This window comes from Mytilus trossulus, chromosome 8 (assembly GCF_036588685.1).
Source record: "Mytilus trossulus isolate FHL-02 chromosome 8, PNRI_Mtr1.1.1.hap1, whole genome shotgun sequence".
Lineage (NCBI taxonomy): Eukaryota > Metazoa > Mollusca > Bivalvia > Mytilida > Mytilidae > Mytilus > Mytilus trossulus.
In genome coordinates this window covers 49,141,967-49,161,342 of record NC_086380.1, presented here as the reverse complement: position 1 = coordinate 49,161,342, position 19,376 = coordinate 49,141,967, and the positions used below count along the sequence as shown (strand labels likewise).

The following is a 19,376-nucleotide window of genomic DNA, read 5'->3' as shown; positions in this document are numbered from 1 at the left end:
ACCGCAGAGGTCCAATCCTGAACAGTTGGGGCATAAATGGACACAATATTTGCACTTGATACAAGTCTGATTGTAATTCAATCCCCCCTTTTTTTCTTAAATATATACATAATCATAACTAAAATTGAATTGCCATTTATCAACATTTTAAAAATAGTAACTTTAAAAATAAATTGAAAGCTTATCACAACCAAGACAATACAACATTTCTGTATACATAATTTAAATGCAGTGGAAGGGAGGTAATTCAAAATGTTGTGTTTGAATTATCTCCATTACACTGCTTAAAAATTACAAATGTATAATTTGTATTTGGCTAAGTATTCAGTATAGTGCTGACAGTGTGTGACAAAATGTATGATTTTAAAAGTAGCTGTTTCAATCATCATGATCATAATAACATGATTTTCTGAAAGGAGATCGAATGATTCTAGTTTAGGGTTTTACATGTAAAAAGATAGTTATTTAGTCAGAAAACATAAAACTAGACCTAAATAGCATGTTGGACAGAGGTTATGTTGGACGTAACAGGACATTGAAAAATGAATATTTTCCTTTTATATGAAGGCTTTGTAAATAAATATATTAATTTATCTCTGACAGTTCATAAGATCTTCAATTAAAGTATATCATTTTGTTAAATGTTTCAAAAAGTAACTTATAAGTTTGAAAAATCTTAAAATATGTCGGACAAACGGGGACATTTTTGGATGAGAATTTGTTCCATTTGCATTATTCAAAGTCAAAAACAAAATCAAAACTTTGCTGTTTATACTAATATCTACAGCTGGTGTTCCTCAGCAAGAGGTAAAATGGTTCATTATTAAATAAATGGATAAAATGAAACCATAAAAAACCGTTGGATGAACAGCATATAATATATACAGAATTCATTTATTGTAGGACAACATAGGACAGATTATATTCCCTGTCGGACAAACATAGGACAGAATTCATTATTTTACTGATCCTAATGGCAATTTAAAAATGGGCACCTCTTCAGAAGAGACGAGGAAGGGTCTGAGAACTATTTTTAAATTTATGTGGACTTGCTAGTTGTTAACAAGTTTCTTTTTACTTTTAAAAAGCTGTTACGTCCGACATTAGAAGATTTTGTCCTAAGGTTCGTCCAACAGAAAATTAATGGACTCTTGTTACGTCCTAATTTTCAAAATTATGTCGAATTTAGACTGTCAACAGTTTAAAACTTCTTTATTTTTCATATATACGGTAGTATTGAAGGTTAAGTAGAAGCGAAAATGATTCTGTGACTTGTGGAAGCCATTTTAGAGAGTATCTTGGATGTTGGACGTAACATTTATTCGGATGTAACTTCCATCTCTTGGTTGGACAGAAAGACCGTTCACCCCTTCGATGTCGTTGACCTCGAATAAAAAGGAACAGTTGACAGCAATACCAAATGCGCAATGCGATTGTCTTAAAATATGTTGTCATAAACATTAAAAAAAAATTAAACCGAGTTGGCAACTTGCAATTGAAAATTGAAATTTTCGCCTGTTACGGTTGGACAGATTTTTCAAGAGTAAACTTTAATGACAATTCCTGAAAAAAATAAAAGTTTCTGCTGTATCTTCATGATCTTCATGATGAAATATCACATTTTAGTTAATAAGCTGAAGCCTCAAGATATTTTGTGCATTTAATTGCCCTCTATTGTTACATAACTTATATTTTATTTTCTCTTAGGAAGAAGACAGAAAATGTTAGTCCGACAACGTGACCATTTAAAATTGTTTTTAATCCTTAATTTTCAAAGATTTTTCATGTTTTAGTGTCCTAAACCTTGCCAACCCTATTGTATTACCTGAAAATCCTTTTTACCTAGTTGCCATTCATAAAAAAAGGTTTAATTATAAAACAATTTTGATTTTGGGTCATTCGACCATGTCACAAAATAAGCATGCACAAAGCTGCGAGGGAATTCAACACTTCATTTATAAAATACTTTATTCAACAATAAACTTTTCATATGAGACTGTTTATATTATCTCTTCATTATACAGTGGATTGATTAGCTACCTGCATTTAAACTCAAAATAATTTAAAATATGAAAAAAATACATTTTTCTGGGACACCCATTGAAACAGCACTTTACTGAATACTTAGCCATTTAACTAATTGTCCATTAATCAGATCACCCTTGTTTTTTCCCATTTTTGCCCATAATTACAAAACGGGGCCATAATCCCCCAAGGCTAATTTTTACCATCCCTTTGTTTTTCCCCCTTTTTGGACCATTATTCCGAAACTGATGGAACTATAACCCCCAAAATCAATCTCAACCTTCATTTTGTGGTGATAAACTTTGTGTTTAAATTTCATAGATTTCTATTTACTTATACTTATAGTTATTGTCTGGAAACCAACTGTCTATGGACGACACCGACAACGAAACCGACATCATACCAATATACGACTGTAAATTTTTTCCAGGTGTATAAAAAAGAAACTTAATTCTTATGTTATTTTTGGGGGGTAAAAGAGGTGGGTAGAATAAACAAAATGTTTGCCCCTTGTATATATCTAGCTGCGCTGAGCAAAGCAGTTTATTAAACATGTTAAAAGTCACTCACAGGTCCTTTTCACTGAGGTTAGGTTGCAAGGTCACCTGAGAAACCCTGTAAGAATGCAGGTTGGATTTGCGATGTTTGAGCTAAATCTATTGCAAAATTATCAACATGCAAATTATAACTACTGGATTTTAGCACAGGCTTTTGAGTAGTGATTGGAAAATACTTTTTCTCAGTGTCTGTAAATTTAAATATTCATGACCATTTATCTATATGTTCATACCACATTAAATAACTGTATAAAAATAGGATGTGGTATGATTGCCAAAGATACTCTCCACCAGACCAAATGTCTTGTCTGTCTGAATTCTAGATGTTTGTCATAGAAGTTTTGTGTAATTATTAATTTAAGGTCAAATAACTCCATCAGGTATAAATGCTTTAGTCTTTTAACGTATACACATTTATTATATACTTAGTAGTAAATAAAGATAAATTGTATGTGTAATACAATCATTGGCAAGCTTGCTGTATCAGCCACCCGTGATGATATCGATATCAGCACGGTTACAAAAGCTTTATCACACCTTTAATCTGTATGACGTCACGTCATCGATTGCAGTCACTGTTGCAAAGGTTTTCAAATCCCTAAGGGAGCTACCATTTGATTTTTATGGGGGGGGCTAGGATGAAATTTGAAAAAAAATAGTCAGGACAGGAGTTTTGAGTAAAAAAAAAAGGCAGGATGAGACACTTGCAAAAAAAAAAGTCAGGATAAACTAAAAAAAAAAAAGGCAGGACCGAACAGAGTGAAAAATAAAAAGGCAGGACAGAGATTACAGCTAAAAAAAATGCAGGACAAAATTTTTCATCCTAGCCCCCCCATAAAAATCAAATGGTAGCTCCCTAATCTGTATGACATCATGTCAAACCTATAATCTGTATGACGTCATTTCAAACCTCCTTATCTGTATGACGTCATGTCACATAAAAAAACATCTACTTGAGGTATCTATGTATATATAATAAAGTGTATATGATATGGCTTTTTCAATATCACACACCGTATCAAACTTCAACCAATATAATCCCTCGAGCAGACCTCTTGGGATTATATTGGTGTCTCGGGTTGATAAGGATGCGATATTGAAAAAGCCATATGATATTCTCTCTATATATATACCAATTCCTGCAGGGTTTATAAAATCTTTAAGCCAGTATATTATATAATTATGTTCAAGTTTCAGATATATTCACAAGTCTTTTTCATATTTTAGTAGTTAAACAATTAAGTGTTGATTGCAAATATTTGAATAGTCTCTGTTTAACATGTTTAATGTGGATTGATTAAAAAAATTTAAGACAAGAAGATGCACGCAAAATCATGGTACAATCATGACAATGGGGCAAGTGTTGAAACAAATAGTTTTTTAAATTTCGCAGGCAGTATATCATGTACATATATATCAAATCAGGGGTTGAAGTCATAAAACTTTGCTCAGTGCTTGGAGCACAAAAACCATGCTCGAAACATGAAATCCAGCATTTTGATTGGTTGATTTTCGAGTATGAATACAAAAAAACAACTTAAAAGTTTTATTACCGCAAGGCCAGAGCATGCACCAAAGGGTATAAGACACAGATGGATTATTGGCTCCACATTATATTATTTTCTATTTCAAAAAACATTTATTTAACCTATTCAATTTTATTTAAGTTTCATTAACAAGAGTAAATACACAATATTAGGTCAATGTCAGGAAAACACTTTTTTGTATGAGGCTGAGAAACTGGGGAAGAGTGAGGTTTTACCAAGCCCTTCCCCTGAGTAAGGGCAGTTTTGTGCTAAATACAAAACAATCATATTGTGACATTGAACTTTAACATAATATTGTTTTTATACTGAAACTTAAGGATTTACTTAAGATGAGGTTTTGGAATTTGTCACATGTTCGGACTCCTTTGGGCATTGTTGGGTACTGTATTTGTCATGGTGTGTTATTTGGCTTAAATTTGTGTTTGTGTTATTTTGGATAAAAATATGTTTTATTTTTTGAAAGAAAATTTAATGTTTGTTTTTTGTAAAAGTTTTAATTAATTTGTTTAGTTGATTTTACCTATGCTGTGGCATTAGTACTCGAAATGTCACAGTTTGCTCAAAGCACTTTATTTTGAAATATTAATTGTAATTAACACATGTCATTTTGAAAGTTAAGAATTTTATCAAAACATTACAGGATTAGCCTTTGTCAATTAAAGTTTATTTTTGCTAATGAGAGTATTATTAACATGTCGAGACATATTTATTTATTTTAGATTTTAGTATAAATATCGTTGTAAATTTTGGAAAGGCAGTCAGTGTTTCGGAAGCGTAACCTCACACTACTCATGTCATTATACTGGCCCTATAAGACTGTCTACCAGTCTACCAGTTGACTGTGTAGTGTGAGACTAAATTTATCTCTGACTCATAAATTTAACTTTAGAAAATACTTTTGAGAAACTTTTATTTTGAGACTTTTATATTTTGAAATTGAGATTAATTACATTTTATGTTTTAGTAGTTTTGGCATTTATTTTGGATTTTACATTTAAGGAGAAATAGTTTTACTTTGGAATTAATATTTAGATTTGATACTTTGTACTTGATTTAGATTATTATTATTATTTGGAATTGTTTACTTATTGATTTGTTATCATCATTCGTTTAAATTGTTACAGTAATTAAATTATGAAAACCTTCCTTGCGTTTTAGCTATGCCTATCAGAACATTAAGTCTAGCGATAGACTGACCCCCTGTCCCTTGGTTCCAGCACAAACGAGTTAGCTCCCCCTTATCTAACAGTGCTCTGGAGGAACCTTGGTGACAGATATGGCGGAGTTGACCCGAGGCATGATACAAAAGAGATTCTGAAACTGCATAGCTAGAATGTAGGTTGACAAAATTAATTCAAAATTATTTAAAACTTAAAATTTCAAAATTGAGATAACAGTAGGAGGGACAATGAGAGGAAGAGAGAACCAGTAGCAGGAGAGACAAGTTGCAGATTAAACAACACATAACTAAAAGATAAGTACATCTTGCCTATTATAATACACTTTAATAACTTTTAAGTGGAAAGTATAGATGTATGTTGATTCTTGGTGTGAATCTGTTAACTTTAGATAAATATTTATTTGTGCAAAATCTTTACAGGAGATAAAATTCAGTTCAGGAGAAACTGTACTTGTGCAAATAATTTTATACGATCTGGAAATTTAACTCATAGTAGAGAGAATTTAACATGTAGTTCAGGAGAGATTTCATTTGCATAATTAATAAAGTTATAACTTAAGGTAGAGAGAATCGAACATAAACAATATACTGACAAAAATACTTTAAGTTTCAGTTTGGTAATTGGAATAGAAATATCATCATGGGTAGAAAAAGGATTTCAAAAGGATGGTGCTGCCAAAAAGACAGATGTGCCAGGCTATCCAGTGTAATACCAGGAACAGCAAGTTTCCAGTTTACTACAACCATGGAGAGGAACTTTGTCGAAATTGGACTAGAAGACCACCAAGTGAGATGTTTAGTTGACAGTGGAGCATCTTTTAGCTGTATCAGTCAACATCAGCTGTACCGTCTAAACACTACTACAGCGATACAGAAATCAACGATAAATAGTGCAATAGGTGTCTGTGGAGAAGTGCATGCGATAATTGGTGAAATAGTACTACAGCTATCTTTTGGACAATACAAAATTTACCAGAAATTCCGTATATTTGAAACACTACATGCAAAAGCTATATTAGGATTAGATTTTTTGAGAAACAATAAAGTGAAAACCGACTTTGAAAATATGACTTTAACAATACCAACTCGGAAGAATTCAGCAATGAACATGGAACATCAAGATAGTGTTGCTCATGTTACCATAGCAACCTTTCAAGACAATAGTGCAGTTACAGCTTTGGCAGAAACCGTGAATTCAGTGATTTTAGAACCTCAATCAGAAACAATTATACCGGTTAAAATTCCAAAATTTCAAATAGGAAGTACAGTAATTTTAGAACCATGCCATAAACTTCAGTCACACTTTTCTATAGCTGGTGGAAAAACAGTTTGTAATATTGATAATAACAACATGGGAATTTACAGACTTTTAAATCCAACAAATCAAACTATTTATTTGGACTCGAAATTACAAATTGCTGTTGCGCAGCTACTTAACTTTAGAAATATTCATGCTTTCAAAGAACAAGGTGACGGATTTTTATGCAGTGTTTTGGAAAGTGAGAAATATTCAAAAAATAACTGTAAAAATGTATTAGCAGACTTAGGGATTAATTTAGAGGATACAGATTTGAATTTGGAGCAACAACAAAAACTTTATAAATTTTTAAGCCGGAACAGAGACATATTTGCCAAGGATTTATCGGAACTTGGTAAAACTGAAATGCACTATCATACCATTCATACAAAGGGCGATAAGGTGGTTAGTTTAGCACCTTATCGTCAATCACCACAGATGCGTGCAGAAATCGAGCGACAACTAGATGAGATGGAGAGACATGGTATCATCGAAGAATCTACATCACCATTCCACAGCCCTGTAGTGTTAGTGAAGAAGCAAAATGGGGAATTTCGTTTTTGTGTGGACTTCCGAGTGCTCAACAAGATAACAGAGCCACTTTCGTTTGGAATTCCACACATGTCTGACATTTTGGATACATTAGCTGATGCCAAACCTGAGCTATATTCAACTATCGACCTTCGTTCAGGATTCTGGCAGGTACCGTTAGACCCTGCCACAAAATACAAGAGTGCATTCATCACACACAAGGGAGTTTATGAATTCAACAGACTAGCATTTGGTATGATGAATTCACCAATGACATTCCAGTGTTTAATGACTAAAGTACTGAAAAATCTAAATTTCAAGATTGCCTTAGTATACATAGATGACGTTTTAATTTTTTCCAAGAACTTTGAGGAACATTTACAACATTTAAATTTAGTGTTTACAAATTTACGCAGTGCTAACTTAAAATTACATCCGTCAAAATGTAAATTTGCAAAGAAAGAAGTAAAATATTTAGGACATATTATTTCAAAAAATGGAATTAAAGTAAACCCAGAAAATACAGAAAAAGTGAACAATTTTCAAACTCCTAAGAATGCGAAACAAGTGAAAAGTTTTTTAGGAATGGCGAACTATTACAGAAAATTTGTGAAGGACTATGCGTGTATTGCCACACCGTTAACATCACTTTTAAAGAAAAATATGAAATTTAACTGGACATTGAAATGTCAGAGGGCATTTGATACTCTGAAAAATGCACTTATTTCCGCACCTATTCTAGTGTTTCCAGAATTTGATAAACCATTCATATTATCCACAGATGCATCTGAATATTCAATGGGCAAAAAATGATGGGATATGTGTTAAGTCAGATTCAGAATGGAGTGGAACATTCCATTGCTTATGGTGGAAGATCTCTTCGTGGTTCTGAACTTAGATGGCATATTACAGAAAAGGAAGCACTAGCTCTAGTGGATGGAATACAGCACTTCAAACATTATTTGGCAAATCAAGAATTCACTGTGTATACCGACAATGTATCTGTTAAGTATCTACAGAAAATCAAAGACTGTCAAGGTCGTCTAGGAAGATGGAGTTTGCTACTTCAGGGATACAACTTCAAGATTATACACCGTGAAGGCTCTAAGAATACTGCCGATTGTCTATCCAGGCAACAGTACACAAATTCAACAGCACAAGACTCAAGCGATTTGGCAGAACATTTGTACAATATTAATGAAAAGGAGTATACTGAAACTGTATTTTTTTATAAAGGAGAAAGTGAGGAAAATGTAATCGCAAACATACAAGAATCTGAAATTCAAGAACCTGAACTCAAGAATTTATCCAAACATCAAAAAGAGTGTCGAGACTTTTCCGAAATTTACAATTACAAGTTTAATAGAGAATTACCAGATGATGCAATTTTAGCGAGAACAATAGTAGCGGAATCATACAATTTTGAAATAGAGGATGGAATTTTAAAACATTTTTATTCAAAGAGGTGTAAACAAGTACCGAGACATGAGCGTTTAGTGAAACAGATAGCTGTTCCTAGAATTTTACGTGACGACCTTTTAAGGTCTTACCATGACTGTATTCTAGGCGGTGGTCATCAAGGTTTCGACAGAACATACTCATCACTTCGTAATAAATACTTTTGGCCTTCAATGTATGAGGATATTAAACAATACGTTAAAACATGTGAAGTGTGTCAACAATCGAAAAGGAATTATGGTGCTAAACGACCACCTCTTAAACCACAAATAAGTGATGACATATTTAGTAGATGGCATATGGACATACTTAGTGGTCTACCTACAACTCCAGACAAATACAAGCATGTACTTTTAGTGGTGGACAGCTATTCTAAGTGGAGTGAGATATTCCCTTTAAAAACACAAGAAGCTGGTGAGGTAGCAGGAATACTGTACAGGGAGATTATCTCACGATACGGAGCACCTAGAATTCTCATATCAGATCGCGGCAGGAACTTTACCTCGAACCTTGTTAAAGCATTATCTGAAATGTTTCAGATTACAAGGCACTTGACGAGCTCCTATCATCCGCAAACCAATGGATCTGTTGAAAGAATGAACTCCGTTATTCTCCAATCTATACGCAGTTATGCTAAGGATCAGCAAGATGACTGGGTTCATCTATTACCAGGAATCATGATGGCATACCGAGCCACACCAGCAACTCAGTCAACTGATTTCTCACCATTTTTCTTGTTGTTTGGACGAGAGATGTGTCTACCAATAGACACTTCTTTAATACCTAAGGAACATTTGGCCCAAGATCATAGGATATTCTTAGGAAGAATTCTACAAAATTTAGAGAAAACCAGGAAAATTGCGTCAGAGAACATTGAAGTAGCCCAAGAGAGAAATAAACGCCAATACGACAAGACAGCACAGGAACCAGAGTTAAGACCTACCCAAAGAGTTTGGCTGTATTGTACAAAAGTTCCCGTAGGAAAGGCTCCAAAACTACATCGTAAATGGGTAGGTCCATATTATATAACACTTGTGAATAGATCAAACCACACATACAGAATCCGTAATTGTGCTAACAACAAAGAAGTGAAGTCACTAGTAACTGCGCATAGGTTGAAGCCATACTATGACCCTAACACTAGACCAACTAATCCGCCTCCAGAACATGAAAATGATGATGATGAGTTAGATCCAGACGAAATAGGTCGACAAGATAACAATGACAGACAACAACAAAATCGAAGACAGCAAAATGGGGACAACAATGACAGACAACAACAGAACAGAGGACAGCAAAATGGAGACAACAGTGATAGACAACAACAGAACAGGGGACAGCAAAATGATAACAACAATGGTAGACAACAACAGAACAGAGACCAGAGAATTGGTAACAACAACCAGAACCAACCATGCAATCCACCTGTTGGCAACACCAAACCATCGTGTCAAGATTGTAAACGTGGAAATTGTACTCCATTTAGTGAAGAAAACATCGACCGTCTAATGGCTTCAAATCGAGGTAATGGTACACTATATTACAAAATAAAATTCAAAACAGGACAAACCGAGTGGCATTTTCCATGTAAAATTCCAACAAATATAGTGCGTCAATTTCATGTGGACAGAACAATGAGCGGGAAAAAGAGAAAAAGACCTCTAAATCAAACCAAGCATAAATTCTTTAATAAATCTGACAAACCAGGAAATGAAGAAAATAAGGAAACTAGTACCAATTCGCAAAAGGAATCTGTAAATGTGCTTTCAACCAATAACAACCCTTCTTTGGATTATTCACAACCTGAAAAATTACTAGCAGTGCGTTTAATAAATAAAAAGGCTTATTATCTTATTCAATCTGGAATTATTCAGAGGTGGCATTCAATTACATCTGTTCGAAACCATGCTCATAATTTTATCAAATACTTTACAACAATATTTGAGGAGAGATTGCTGAAAGAGAAATTGAACTATCTTCAGGAAAAACACCAAGGAACACTCAAACAGAAATTTAGTAGCTGTGGTCAAGGATTTAAAGTACATGAAGCAAGAGTTGACAATAGTGGAAAAATGGAGTTTTTGTTAAGTTGGATGAACCCAATTATGCCTCCATAATGGCAGATTTTTGATGAAGTGCCGAATGGGTGCATTGACACTTTCTTAAAAGAGTTAACCAGAGAGTTCCAAAATGAGATAAATCCATGGTGATTTGTTTTAAACAATTCGTGATTCGTTAGGACAATGTTTGAGACTTGAAAATAGTATTTTAGTAGCATGTAAATCTATTTAGTTTTTCTAAAACATTTTTTTTTTTTCTCTCGGGGTAGGTAGTTTTAGGACTTAGTGTGAGTGCACGCATACTATTTCTTATTACTACATCTTTTGATTTTGGTTAAAGTGTCTTGTCTTTTTGGAGATTTACACAACAATATAAAGGTTGAGAGAAGCTAGCTAGCTGACACTTATTGTATATATATTTTTTTTCTGGCGCCAGGTTATATATATAATTTGTATAGAGTGTATTTAGGTATTTTTAAGATGTTAATATGTGAATGTGTATATCATGTTTGGGGACAAACATATTGGAGTAGGGGGGAATATGTCATGGTGTGTTATTTGGCTTAAATTTGTGTTTGTGTTATTTTGGATAAAAATATGTTTTATTTTTTGAAAGAAAATTTAATGTTTGTTTTTTGTAAAAGTTTTAATTAATTTGTTTAGTTGATTTTACCTATGCTGTGGCATTAGTACTCGAAATGTCACAGTTTGCTCAAAGCACTTTATTTTGAAATATTAATTGTAATTAACACATGTCATTTTGAAAGTTAAGAATTTTATCAAAGCATTACAGGATTAGCCTTTGTCAATTAAAGTTTATTTTTGCTAATGAGAGTATTATTAACATGTCGAGACATATTTATTTATTTTAGATTTTAGTATAAATATCGTTGTAAATTTTGGAAAGGCAGTCAGTGTTTCGGAAGCGTAACCTCACACTACTCATGTCATTATACTGGCCCTATAAGACTGTCTACCAGTCTACCAGTTGACTGTGTAGTGTGAGACTAAATTTATCTCTGACTCATAAATTTAACTTTAGAAAATACTTTTGAGAAACTTTTATTTTGAGACTTTTATATTTTGAAATTGAGATTAATTACATTTTATGTTTTAGTAGTTTTGGCATTTATTTTGGATTTTACATTTAAGGAGAAATAGTTTTACTTTGGAATTAATATTTAGATTTGATACTTTGTACTTGATTTAGATTATTATTATTATTTGGAATTGTTTACTAATTGATTTGTTATCATCATTCGTTTAAATTGTTACAGTAATTAAATTATGAAAACCTTCCTTGCGTTTTAGCTATGCCTATCAGAACATTAAGTCTAGCGATAGACTGACCCCCTGTCCCTTGGTTCCAGCACAAACGAGTTAGCTCCCCCTTATCTAACAGTGCTCTGGAGGAACCTTGGTGACATATTAACTATTTTATTATGTAGTTACAGGTTTGCCAGTCAGGGGTACTACTTGTACAAGTAATTTTTATTTACTTGAAGAAGTAAATATTAATATACTTTTATAAGTAAATTTGTAGGCTTCTTATACAAGTGTATTTTATTTACTTGTATAGGTAAAAAAATAAAATTGGCCTAGTTATGTCCCTTAGACATTCAGATTTTTTTTACGTGAACAAGTAAAAAAATCATCCTATCTTCTTTTCTTGAATTCTTAGAACTTCTATGCTCTAACAGAATTTTGAATGGTCTGTCCTTTGCAGATGTCTTTACAAATAATTTAAGTGAAATTTCATGGACAATGAAAGTCTCATTTGTCTGTTATCTTCAGAACATTCATTTACAAGCCCCTCCCCCCCTCTCTACCTTCATGAAAAATTGTTAAAGGCATGATTTTACATCTCATAACTTGAGATATTTTTTGGATTTAAAAAAAAAATTACTTATAATGCAAGTAAATTTTTGATAAAATTAAGGAGAGATTATTCAAACATAATAATTAACTTAAATACCTATATTTTATTTACTGATTGATATCAAGTAAATAAAGATTAATTGTAATTGTACAAAAAGTACCCCTTACTGCTTGTAGCTTCTCTTTTTTGTAAAAAAAAACCACATGTGTAGAAGGATGGAATGTATTTAACAGTTTATTGTAATTCTTTTGGAATACCTCTGCTCCATTATTCATGTTATTGGTTAAATATCAAATTGATTTTTCTTAAATTCATTACTGAACACTTTTAATAATAAATGTCCATCGGTTGATTTGAATACATTCCTTCAGTATAGACATTAGTGTACATTTGTAACAATAATTTCATAAATGATACTTTATACATGTTATTAGCCAAAAATAAGAATAAATACATGTATGTTTATCATTAATAAGTATGATAGATATGGGCGTTTTTCAATAAAAGCGTTCCTTTCAGACCTAAAAAAAATGGAAAATCAACTAGTCTAAATTTTATTTTCAAGAGTTATTTTGAATACCTCTATTATAGACCTGTTTGTAAACAAAAAGTGCAATCTTAAATACTCTTTAAAATGATATTATCTTCATAATTTGTGTACTGTTTTATAGGGGACTTTTGTCCCCTACGAAACTGCTTCTAAACACACATATTTTTTTCAATTTTAAATGTTTCCTATAGACATTCCAGTTTGTTTACATTGTATACTAGAAAAATCTCATTTTTTTCTGGATTGGAGAACCATTTTTATTGATAAAGATTAGACAGTACTTCACATATGAAGGTACAACTCATGTTACGTAGTGGACATTTTGATGCGTTTCATAGTTGACAAAACCGTTTCGTAGTGGACAAAAAGTTTCGTAGTTGACATCAACCCTATTCTATGTTAATAAAAACATAATAAAAATTCCATGAAACTTACCTTTGTTATTTGCTTTGCACGAATATAATTGAAAAAAGAGTAAAAAAAGACTGCATGGTAGTGGTAGTGTCCACTACGAAACGTTTTTCTCCCAAACTTGTTTCGTAGGGTACCGTTTCGTAGGGGACGTATTCACATGTTTTATTTTTTTCTCACAACCCCAATATTGCAATAGTAACAAGACTGACTGTATTCATCAAAGCGTTATTAAGCTGTACACTGATATTTTTTTCATAATTTTAAAACCAGTTACTGAAGGAGATTTGACCCGTTTCGTAGTGGACATTTACAAAAATATGGTATCACTCTGGTCCATTTGATGTGCTCAATTTTTCTTACCAACAGTTTAATTGCCGTTATAAAAGCATCACTTCTTTTGTAAGACCCTAATGTTTATTTCTCTTGCAAACAAAAAATTACATTGATTTTATAAAACTGTTTATAAGCAAGTTTTAATGACTTTGTTTCATTGTGGACATTGTGTTAGGGACACACCTTCTAAAATAAAAAATCCGATGTTAAAAGCTGCATGTTTATTAAAATATGTTGGCTCTAAGGCCAAATAAAATAATATGTGTGTTTCCTGTTTCATCTTTGAAAAAAATAGGGTAGGTAGGTAGGGATTTTTTTTTATTTTACCATTTTTTTTTACATTGAGTCTATGGGAGAGAAATCCTGACTTTAACAGTGCTTATTGAAAAATGACCAAAAAAACTTTAGGGTAGGCTATTTTTAAGCTTAAAATATAGGGTAGGTAGGGAAACAGGAAACACACATGCTTTTTTATTTGGCCTAAACATACTTTTGAATTATTAAAGAACTTATATTATGTAAAATTAATATTCATTTCTTCATTTTTTTTACGATATTTGAGAGTATGAATGTTGAACAGGCGGTCTAGGGACATGCCATTTTGGTTGTTTTGGACCATTCAGGAATCAATATCTTATCAATCTCTCTAAAAAATAAACTGTTTCTTTACTTAAAAATGTTATATCTAATTCAATGTTCTGACTGCACAAAATGTTTTTTTGCAAAGATCAAACACTTTTTTTTTAAAGTGGCTGGGACAAGAAAGTACGTTTTTATTGAAAAACGCCCATATATGTGTACAGGTCATGCAGGTGAAATAGGCGCGAATGAGTTTCAAATTGTGGAGCAATTGATACATTTGAAAAACAGAATTTTGGCAAAAATGACACCCCTGGCATGAAAATCAGTAATTGATGCAAAACTCCTGTCAAACACAGTGACTTATAGACATCAAAAGGGTGATTATTGTTAAACAAACAAATTTGTACTTAATCTGAATAGTCAATACCTAGTCCTATTATATTATACTTATTTGAAAATTAGTGATGTACAAAAACAATTGATAAAGACTTATTTAAAATTTTTATTAATGAACAAAAAATATTTATTAAAATGTTATAGAAAATTTGTTAATTCTTAATATTCTATATAGTTATATTGATTAAAAAAAAATCAAGTTGAATTTTTTGACTTTAATGTGTTGCATTTGTGATTAATTAATATACTGAATCCCTTTTACATCAGGCCAGAATAAGTTATCTACGTTCATATCCTTAGATATGGATATTTTAACACTCTAAAGTACCCCAGTACACCATAAGGCGTAGCCGAAGGGTATACAGGGTACTGAAGGGTATTAGAATATCCATATCTAATCTACGGATATAAACGTAGATAACGAATTTATCCCCGGTCTTAGTCCGAATCAAGCGAGTTTATGGAAATTCGGGTACAAAGTGTAACGCGAAAACAATGTTTTTTTTCATTATCTAACAAAGTTTTACGGAAATTTGGAAATTTTAAATATTTTTTACGAGGTGTAGGGTAGTCAAATATAAGACGTTTTTAATACGAAGACAGAGAAACTGGATTGAGTTAAAGTTGGCGCTCAACGTTGTGAGGGTTACCGTACGCCATAGATGGTGTGACGTCAACGTGGGTAATTTGCATAGCTAGGTCAGTATTCCCATTCGGCATTCCTTGAAAATGTGGCAGTCAAGTGATGCATTTTATGAAATGAGTGTAAATGATCGGCATAATAGGACAAAATCGTTATTACTATGGGTCTTTGGATATAAACAACAAAACAACATAGGACGTCAACATAGGCATAGCAGTGTTTGTGAGTGTATAAAAATAGAAAGTTGGGAGAGGAAAACAATAGCCCCACAGGACGCAATTACGAACGATTTCCAATGTTTGCCCTCTGAGATCATATTTATTTATATTTATCAATAAATGATTTTTATCAATAAAAACCCTATTAAAATTCCCGTGTTTTCATGATAACACAATTTATGTGCCATTGGTGAATGTTGATTACGATGAAAAAATCATTCTGAAAATATTATAAGAACGGCAATCTGGCATGTTATATAAAAAAAAACATAAAGGTAAGTGCATATTGCCTTCTTTTGTTAATATATAGAAAGAAAAATATCCCCGGATTCTGTTCATATGCGCGATGCCTTTTATCTTGCCCAAATAACCCCACAATTGACTTTTTTAGACTCTTGTGACCCTATTTAGGGAGCTACCATTTAATTGTTATGGGGGACTAGGATGAAATTTGAAAAAAATAGGCAGGACAGGAGTTTTGAGTAAAAAAAAAAGGCAGGATGAGACAATTGCCAAAAAAAAAAGGTAAGGATAAACTAAAAAAATAAAGCAGGACCAAACAGAGTGAAAAATAAAAAGGCAGGACAGAGATTACAGCTAAAAAAAATGCAGGACAAAATTTTCCATCCTAGCCCCCCCCCCCCATAAAAATCAAATGGTAGCTCCCTTATGGTCAAAAAGAAAATATGTTAATTTTATTGAAAAGTCCAGAGAACTCTGAAAGAAATGTTGACCTATATAAAAAAAAAATCATACATGAATGATAAGTGCACCACCGAAATGGATAAACTTGAATTTAGTGCTCCTTTAAAGGAAGAACTTACACAGAAAAATCAGAAATCTTTCCTTTACACATGACTGACATTTCGTCTGCAACCACTGCTGAATTAATTGAAAGAAAAAACAAACTTGTGCATCTTATTTTCCTATGAAAATGTGTTTGCGATAAAGATTAAAATGCTTTATCAATCTAGACTGTTGTCATTGATTTCTTCTTCAAGATATATCAATATAGTGCTGTTCGGAATTGTGTCCATATGTGGCCTCTCTTGACCCGTAAAACGAGGTCACGCAAATCTTACTAAAGTATCTTAACGTGAATACAAATTTATGTGGGATATGATGCAAAATGGAAAGCCTTCATACATAAATGTCTCTGGGTGAGGCTAGTCTAGACTGAATAAAGTTTTTTCTCCCATGCAAATTGACCCAATAACTAAAGCGCCTTTGAATATTAATTCACTTACAACCATGACGTGCATGACGTGTCCTTCCTTCCAGCTGAATTTCTCGATCACCGTTTTAAAATATTTTCATGAAATTAACATGACCAATCAAGGTCATTTCGTATCTGCATGTTATCAAAATGTAAGGTCGAAAACGGGAACAGTAAACTAGCGCATTCTTCGTGAAAGATCGGAAATAAAATATGGAAGGGGATTACTGCTATCACTGTTATAATACATTTAAAACATGTAATGGTATTTATACTGCAAGCCAACTTATTTCATAAATATGATTAACACAGCTGAATGTCAATTTCATCATGGAACACTTTTAATTAAGGGATGAATGCGTTCTCAACTAAAATTTCAAATTCTCATGTACAGTTTTGTTCATACATTCCGTGAAATAACTAGGAAATAGCATATGTCAATGAAAAGATGCTAATTTTTAATTATTTGTCAAAGTATTTCTCAATTTTTTAATTGCTTTAATTCATATTTTGTATAATGTAGCATCTTTTTATAGTACATAAAAACTATGCTGTCTGTTTGATTTTATATGCTTCCAGCATTAAAAATTGATGTAGATGCTGTTGTTAAAATAATAATGTACTGGAGCATCTTACTTTTACTAGGATGCTAGTTTTGCATATATTTTTTTTTAAATATTTTTTTATTTATTGAGGATGCTGGATTTCCTATATATTGAAATGCTGGCATCCAGTCATATTGGGATGCTGGCATCCCGTTATTTTGGGATGTATTGGGATGCTGGCATCCCGTTTTATTGAGATGCTGGCATCCCGTTTTACTGAGATGCTGGCATCCCGTTATTTTGGGATGCTGGCATCCCGTTTTATTGGGATGCTGGTATCCAGTCATATTGGGATGCTGGCATCCCGTTTTGATATAACAGAAACATATACGCAATAGAACGCTACTCATACAGGTAAGACAAAGTAGATTTGCTTATATTTTACATGCACTTTGTAGTCCGAGATTTCTCTGATTTAGCCATTGCATAAGGAATATTCTACTCAACTCGACAACTGTATGTCTGTAATGGTTTCATATATATATTATCAGATGTCGAATTTTTCTATAGGGGACGATTTGACTTGTGCCCGTCCGAGATTACTCTGTCGTCCTACGCTCAAGGGCCTAGCTTGTCTTGCAAAACAGCTGTTTGAAGTCCGAGCAATCTCGCCGCATTTCAGTGACTTGATACGCCAGCCGGATAATATAATTCTGATGACTTCCAGAGGGAAAATTACAGGCTTAAAATGGTTAGGCAACAATGATTAATGTCAGTCGCCAGATTCTCCCATGTTGTCGGGGAGGCCGATGCACTTCGATCCGTTTGTGGTAGCCAAATGCATGGTGATTCCAGAACTTTCTATAAATGGGATTTGGGGGGGGGGCACTGACTGCCATAACAAAGGGACCCGCTAAAGTCATCTTTTAGTGTTTACCTCAGTCTGTATAATAAACCATTTTTTTTCACACGAAAAAGGAGGGGGGCTGGATCCGCCTATGGTAGCGATGAGCCTCCAAGACGGACATACCTTAACTAAGATGACTATGAGAGTTTTTACCATTTTTTGTTTACATCGAGTCTATGAGAGAGAAATTATGACTGTAACAGTGCTTAGTGCCAAATTACCAAAATACTTGAAGGAAGACTTTCTATTTTAGGGTTGGTATGGAAATAGGAAATACACATATATTTTTTTTTATTTTGCATTATGGAAATATGTCCTTTTTATGAAGTTATGAATAGTTTTGACAAAAATATTATCGACATAAACCCCACCGAGACGATTAACCACCATCAATATGGCCATGGCCAGTAAAAATATTGGGTCCGCAAAATTAATTTGTTTACCCCTAGACAACCTATAATAGTTATCAAAAGTACCAGGATTATAATTTTATACGCCAGACGCGCGTTTCGTCTACATAAGACTCATCAGTGAAGCTCAGATCAAAATAGTTAAAAAGCCAAACAAATACAAAGTTGAAGAGCATTGAGGACCCAAAATTCCAAAATGTTGTGCCAAATACGGCTAAGGTAATCTACTCCTGGGGTAAGAAAACCATTAAAATGCATCACTGGTAAGAGTCCTTTGAGTTCAAGAAAAATAAAGTATGAAAAACTTAATTTCAGATTGATTTTCGGTCTAGAAAATTGAATGTGTTTGCCTTTTTTTGCAAGGGTCTAAAACCAGTTAACTTGTGTCCGTCCGAGATTACTCGGAGTCTTGACTTCCTACGCTCATGGGCCTAGCTTGTCTTGTAAAACAGACGTTTGGAGTCCGAGTAATATTTGAGTAAGGGTATGATTGCTAACGAGACAACTCTCCACCGGACTGAGACCAAATAATATAGCACTAATATGACTAAGCAATTTACAATTAAATGTCGGCATATGGCCTCCAACAATGAACAAAACTCATACTGCATAGTCATATATGAATCAG

At 33.0% G+C, this 19,376-nt stretch overlaps 1 protein-coding gene across 1 annotated transcript in view; it reads right to left on the bottom strand.

The window, feature by feature from the left end:
* LOC134681084 (uncharacterized) overlaps positions 1-17,036 on the bottom strand; it is a 95,447-nt gene extending 78,411 nt beyond the window's left edge. Inside the window, exon 1 of the mRNA XM_063540502.1 lies at positions 16,918-17,036. The gene's annotated coding sequence lies outside the window, so the exon portion shown is untranslated. The remainder of the gene's footprint in view (positions 1-16,917) is intronic.
* Positions 17,037-19,376: the final 2,340 nt, after the last annotated feature.